Source organism: Physcomitrium patens, chromosome 13 (assembly GCF_059467195.1).
Source record: "Physcomitrium patens ecotype Gransden chromosome 13, ASM5946719v1, whole genome shotgun sequence".
NCBI lineage: Eukaryota > Viridiplantae > Streptophyta > Bryopsida > Funariales > Funariaceae > Physcomitrium > Physcomitrium patens.
Window position 1 is genome coordinate 3,539,910 of NC_143422.1, and position 6,903 is coordinate 3,546,812.

The window sequence follows — 6,903 nt, forward strand, 5'->3', positions numbered from 1 at the left end:
TGTAATTTTTAGGTTCTAAATAAACATCTATTGTGAAACAAAAAAATATATTTTGAAAAGAAAATATGATCTTTATTAGGTATTTTATATAATTTTAGTTGTTGTTGTGTTATATGAAAACTAATTTAAGAATGCATTAGGCATCTGATTGTAGAAAATAAATTTTATTTTCAATAAATCAATAAGCTAAAATTTCTAATCAAAAATTATAAATAAACCTTATTTTAATATAAAATAATTATAGTCAAATCTTAATATAATCCTAAACAATCTTAAAGAAATTTTAAAATAATTATTAGCTATTTGATAAAAAATATTACAAAAATCATTAAAAAAATTAAAATATCTTTCAAAAAAATCAAAAAATCAAAAATAAAATCTTAAAGAAACTTTAAATAAATATTATATATTTTTTATAAATTATAAATAAATATTTAAAAAACATTTTTTTTAAAATCTTAGATAAATCTTTAAATTATTCTAATAAAATCCTAAATAAATTGTAATAAAAATATAAATAAATCCTAATAATCTCAATAAAATTATAAATAAATATTAATATATTCTAAATATATTTTTTAAAAATTCTAAAAAAATCTTAACAAATATAAGTAATTTCTAATAAAATTTAAAAAATCTTAACATATCATAATGAAATCTTACAAATATCCTACAAATCTTAATAAAATATTAATAAAAAATTAATTAGCTCTAATTCATCTTAAGGAAATCTTAAAATCTTAATAATTATTGATTAAATTTTAAATCTTGATCAAATTTTTACATACAATGCAATCTAATAATAAATAATAAGCTCAACAACTTAAAAAAAGAATCCAATCTACTAATTAAAAGAAAAAGCTCTTAGTTGCCTAATTGCTGATTTTTCTCCTTTTCCAACCTTGATATTAACCTTCCAACAATAATAATTCTTTAAGAAATTATTCATTTGTATTTAAAATTTAAAAAATCATTAAATATTAAATTTATAATTTATTCATAATAATTTGTTTCAATCCAATTGACTCATTACTCAAAACAAAGAAACTCTCATTGATCTTTGACATCCAAACATTAAGATCCTAATTCAATTATATTTTAACGATTTTTGATGTAATTTTTGGATTGGATTAAAATTTATAAAAAAAATGAACACAATTGTATACAAAAGCTTATAAATATTTATTTATCAGTATGTTAGAATAATCACGAAATTATCAAATATATAAGATTTAATTTTTTCCAAAATTCCAATATATTTAAAACATATTTAACTTCAAAAAACTCTCACACATTTGATTTTAATTCAAATTACTAAAAATAAACACTAAATAAAATCTTAAGAAGTTTTTATCTAGACTTGCTCTTTGATCAATAAAAAAACCTCAAAATTGCTATAAGTGCACAATTTTGTACATCAAGTTTTGATTTAAATCTATGTTCATAATTGGTCTTCTTTAAGTATCAACATCTAGATTTTTTAGATGATTTTTTCTAGAAGTATTATGCATTCTTATCTTAAGATTTCTATAATATTAGTTTTACTAATCTATCTTGTTTTTTCTTGTTTATGGACCTATATATTAAATAGAAGCATAATTTATGAAAATACAACATTAATACTTACTAGTTTTATTATCTATATTTATAAAGTAGTTTTTTATATTTTAAAATAAGGTTTTCTATAATATAATGTCTTTTTATTTCTTTCATCTACTTGCTATATTACAATACACAACCATACAATTTCTATTATACTTGAATGAACTTATTTTCTAACATATCTTTTTTGACACCCATAATCTTCATTTTGTGCTTGTATTGCTCCTAAACAAAAATTTTCTTGATTCAATGTTTGAGGATCAAGTAAGTTCAACATCAATTTCTTTACTTTATATGATAGTTTTTAAAAAAATTAGATGATGAGTATATATCAAGGATATGAATCACAAAAAACCAAATGATCAATTTACTCTTTTGTCACTAAAAAAGAGTAGATAATTATTGAAAATGGTATGATATTAAGACCACATTGGCTACTATTAAAGATAAGAAGATTAGAGACTTCTAAAACAATACTACAAACAAAAAAAGTATTGATAAGAGTAAAAAAAGGCTTCATTCTTATCTCCATATATATTATCTAATAAAAAATTATGTTATGACATTCTATAGAATCTCCAACATGTATCTAATTTACAAGATGATTTTTTTACATGTGTGACTCATAATCAACTTGTACCACAAGTAGCCAATTCATTAACTAAGTTTTCAATCCACCAATCAACTATAAATATGTGTAAAGTCAAATTTACATTCATAAATCTTCTTCATAAGATATTATCAAATCTACCTACATTTACCTTCTACCAAATACTTTTTATCTAGATAATTATATATTTTTGTGACATTAATCTTTCTCTCTCTTCCTTCTTTTTTGAAGAAAAAATTCCATGATGACCGGTGTCGTGTTGTAACATGACTATATGATGAAAATATAAATGAAAAAGATTTATTAATATTTAGTCATCTTGGATGTTAGAAACAGTGGTCGATTCTAGTGCTAATATTCAAGGGCCAGTTAATATCACCCCATTGCAAGCTTTACCACCGAACGTGACAACAACGTATGCTCCACCGGCATCATCGAACCAAGTACCCTCCGTACCAACGGGACGACTAGGATCATTTTCTAATCCTACATGGAACAAGCTTACTAAGTATATACTGGTGGAGACACCCAATATGCTTGATGGAGGTGCAAGAAGACCACTTCATTGTTTCCATTGCAGACAGATTGGTCATTATGCTAATGAATGTTCCAATCCTAGAGCCAATCACAATTATGCTGTCGTGATGTAACACGGCTAATAAGTGAAAGGGTTAAGAAAATATCATGTTTTGAGGATCTTACTTCAAAAATATTGTAGCAAATTATCTTGGAAAAATAGATATTAGTCAAAAGGTAGAAAAATTAAAAGTGCTAATACTGCCTTTTTACAAATTATGCTTTTGTTTACTTTGTAAGGCCATAAATAAGACAAAATAAGGTAGATTAGAAAAATGAAGGATATAGACATATGTAGGGAGGAGTTAGGAGTGCAAATTAGTAAAATTTACCTCAAGAAGATGAAAGTTGATACCCAAAGAGGACCATTTATGAACCTGGGTCGAAATCAGATCCCGAGGCACAAAACCATGCTCTGACTGCGACTCAAGGGTTCTTTGGGAGATCGGAGAGCCGAAAAGGAGAGAAGACTTGTGGAAGGATTTTTGAGAGGTGATTTCGTGTCATTTGAATCAGTATTGGATTTTTGAGGGATTTTCAAAGCGAGTGATATTCTCTGTGAATTCAGATCTTTGAGAAATAAAACCGGTTTACAAATGTTTGGATTTCGTGTCTTTTGTAGTATTTTTATGGGTGAAAATTTAGAGACTTATTGGTATGCTTGTTATAAATGTGTGTAAGAGATTTGAGGTCAATCGAATTGCTAGATCAATACATATGAAGGTTTTTGTGGACTAAGGTCTCGAGATTTAGGGTTTTGAAGACCAGTAAGGTTTTCTTAGATATCTAGCAATTTGCCAATTGGATTGGAGAGATTTTTAGTTTTATCAATAGAAGACTTGATTTCCTATATGTAAGTAAAATTTGGAAGTAATTGAATAGTGGAAAAGAGAGATATTAGCACTAGAAGTTGGCATCAAGATTAGAGAAGGAGAGACCAACCAACATCCGAGCGGAATTTTGAGGTCTTCGACTAATTAGTAAGTGCGATTTTCTTCAAAATTTGTGTGCTGGTTTCTAACTTAAACTCCAAGAAGTGTGCAAATTTTGAATTAGAATCAACGGTTCAATCTTTAGTTATTTAATTTTCAAATCTATAATTAGGATTTGATTAGGGTTTAGAGTTAGGGTTTGGTTAGGATTTGGTTTAGGGTTTAGGGTTTGTTAGGATTAGGGTATGGTTTAGGATTTGGTTTAGGATTTGTTTTAGGATTTAGGATTTAGGATTTGGTTTAGGATTTGATTTAGGATTTAGGATTTGGATTAGGGTTTGGATTAGGGTTTAAGTTTTGATTTAGGATTTGATTAAGGTTGGATTAGAATTAAGGTTTGATTAGAATTTAAGGTTCTATTAGATTTTTGTTAGGATTTGACTAATTTTTCTTTAATATTCTTTTATATTTCTTTAGGATTTCCTTGTGTTTCTTTTATAACTTCAATAAAATTTAATTAAGCTTGCTTAATGTATGATTATGATTGTTAACATTTAATTATAAATTCTCTATAATCCTATTCGATTGTTAGGACCTTTTGTTGCAATTTTCTTTTACCTTCCACAGTTAGGTGCTCGGTGCATTCTCAAGTAAGACTTCACGTAATACGATAACGTGTCAGTGTGTGGAAATAGCAAGCAGTCGGGGCATACTTATCAGCAATGTAATGCTCCAGTCAATTTTATAAATCGAGATCAGCAGATCCAAAGCCAAGGAAAAATTGAGGAGATAAATCGAGGTCCTCAAGATTCTTCAATTAATCATGTGAAATGTGTCCAAGCTATTCTTACCAAGAGTTGGCAAAAGAGAAAAGGACCAATTCAACATTTGGATGAGTCTGATGTGAAGGGCCAATTTGACCCAATTACGGGGACATCCAATCCAGGTCCTGTTAGGGGCCTCTTATCCAATATGAGACCTGACTCGATTGGGCAACCCAATGAGATCCCAAATATGGAGGCTTTGGTTCCATTTTAAGCTGTTTTATTCTCTATGCCATTTTGGGAGAAACGTCCTTTCCGTAAAAAGATCCTTTTAGAGGCGGGAATTTCATGGAAGCGCGGTCTACTGTTCTAATTCGGAGTCCAAGGTAGAAAAATAAGAGACCTCATGGTATTGTATTACGTACTATCTTGCTTGAGAATGTATCGGATGTCTGGATGTAGAAGATAAAATAATGTTTTGCAAGTATCCAAGTAGGCTAGTGGATTTCAACCATCTAAATACAACTATTTCAGATTTTAATATAAAAGCTTAATCCCATTACAAAATGCTTAGAAATAATATTTTTAATAACTTCAAGATATTATAAATACAAGTCTTTTGTTATTTTTTAGTTTTATATTTTATTTTAGTTTATTTATTTATTTATTTTAAATCCTAACCCTAGACAGCGAGCTTCGGCAAGCCATAATTCTCAATCTGACTATCTGATTGTTATAAACTTTTATCACCAGTATCTTTGCAAGCCTTCTAAATGCTCAAGAAGTTTCAATCTAATCTAACTTACAGGTTGCAAGAAAATATCGTTAATCCACACCGATGTATCTTGACTGCCGCCTAGAAGTCCTCGACTTATCACACCAAAAGTCACCTTATTCCAGTTGGTAGATCTCTAGATATTACAAAAATCCTAAACAATCTCAATCTGTTAACTTTCGATACCTCTTTACGTTAATGGTCAAATATCCTCTAACTGTTCCATCAGATTAACACAAATTTTTGCATGCACTTTGCATACTCAACCCTCTAGACACCTCTAAATTTCAATCGCAAAAGTTTTTCCGATTTCACAAAATACTCAAAAGTAACAGCCTTAATTTTATTGCAAAAACCCAATTCACCAATACAAACACTGACTTTCAGCAACGATTGCCAAAAGTCCTCCCAAATCCTATGAATCCAATTCTACATCTTTCGAAGGAACTTGAAGCTAGCTCTCTGACTCCAAAATCTTGATCTTCGAATGCCTCTTTCCTTATCCTCTCCTCCCTTTTAACTCCATGTGGTCACCTTTTTTCGTGCCATGGACTCCGAATTAGAATAGCCGATGGCACTTCTCCAAAATTCATGTCTCTAAGAAAATCTTTCCTCAGAAAGGACGTTTCCCCGAAACAACATAGAAAATGGAACAGATTATAATGGAACCAAAGCCTCCGTATTCGGAACCTCATTGGATTGCCCAACCAAGTCAGATCTCATATTGGGTATGAGGCCCATACCATGACCTGGATTGGATGTCCCTGTAATTGGATCAAATTGGCCCTTTACATCAGACTCATCCGAATATTAAATTGGTCCTTTCTTCTTTTTTCCACTCCTGGTAAGAATGACTCGGACTCATTCCATCCAATTTATCAGAGAATCTTGAAGACCTTGATTTATTTCCTCAATTTTTCCTTAGCTTTGGACTTGTTGATCCCATTTATTGAAATTGGACAGAGCATTACATTGCTGATAAGTATACCTCATCTGCTTGCAATTCCTACATATTGACACGTAATCATCACTGGCTTTGGAATTGGAACATTCATTGGCATAATAACTAACCTAGTCTGCAACAGAAATGACAAAGTGGTCTTCCTATACCACCATCATGCATATTAGGTATCTCCACCGGTATATACCTACTAGGCTTGTTCCATGTAGGAATGGAAAATGATCCTGGTTGTCTCATTGGTACAGAGGGTACTTAGTCCAATGACGCCGGTGGGGTGACATTAACTGACCCTGAATATTAGCATTGGAATTGGCCCCTATTTCTAACATCCAAGATGACTAAATATTAATAATATCTTTTTTATTTATATTTTCACCATATAGTCGTGTTACAATATGACATCCACTCCTTCTGAACCTATGCATCCTTTGATATGCACCAAATAACCTAGTTGTTGTTTGATTCATAATACGTTCTCCAAGTCTTCGTCCAAATCCTCTTTATCATTTTTATTATCCATGTCAAATTCATCTTCTTGTTGAGAAATATCTATATCTTCACCAAGATCTTCTATATTTATTTCTGTGTATCTTTGTTTAAATATTTTTACTCACTTCTCTATAATTGGTATTTTTAACCTTATTCCATCTAACTCTCGTAACGAGTAAGTTGCATTATCATGA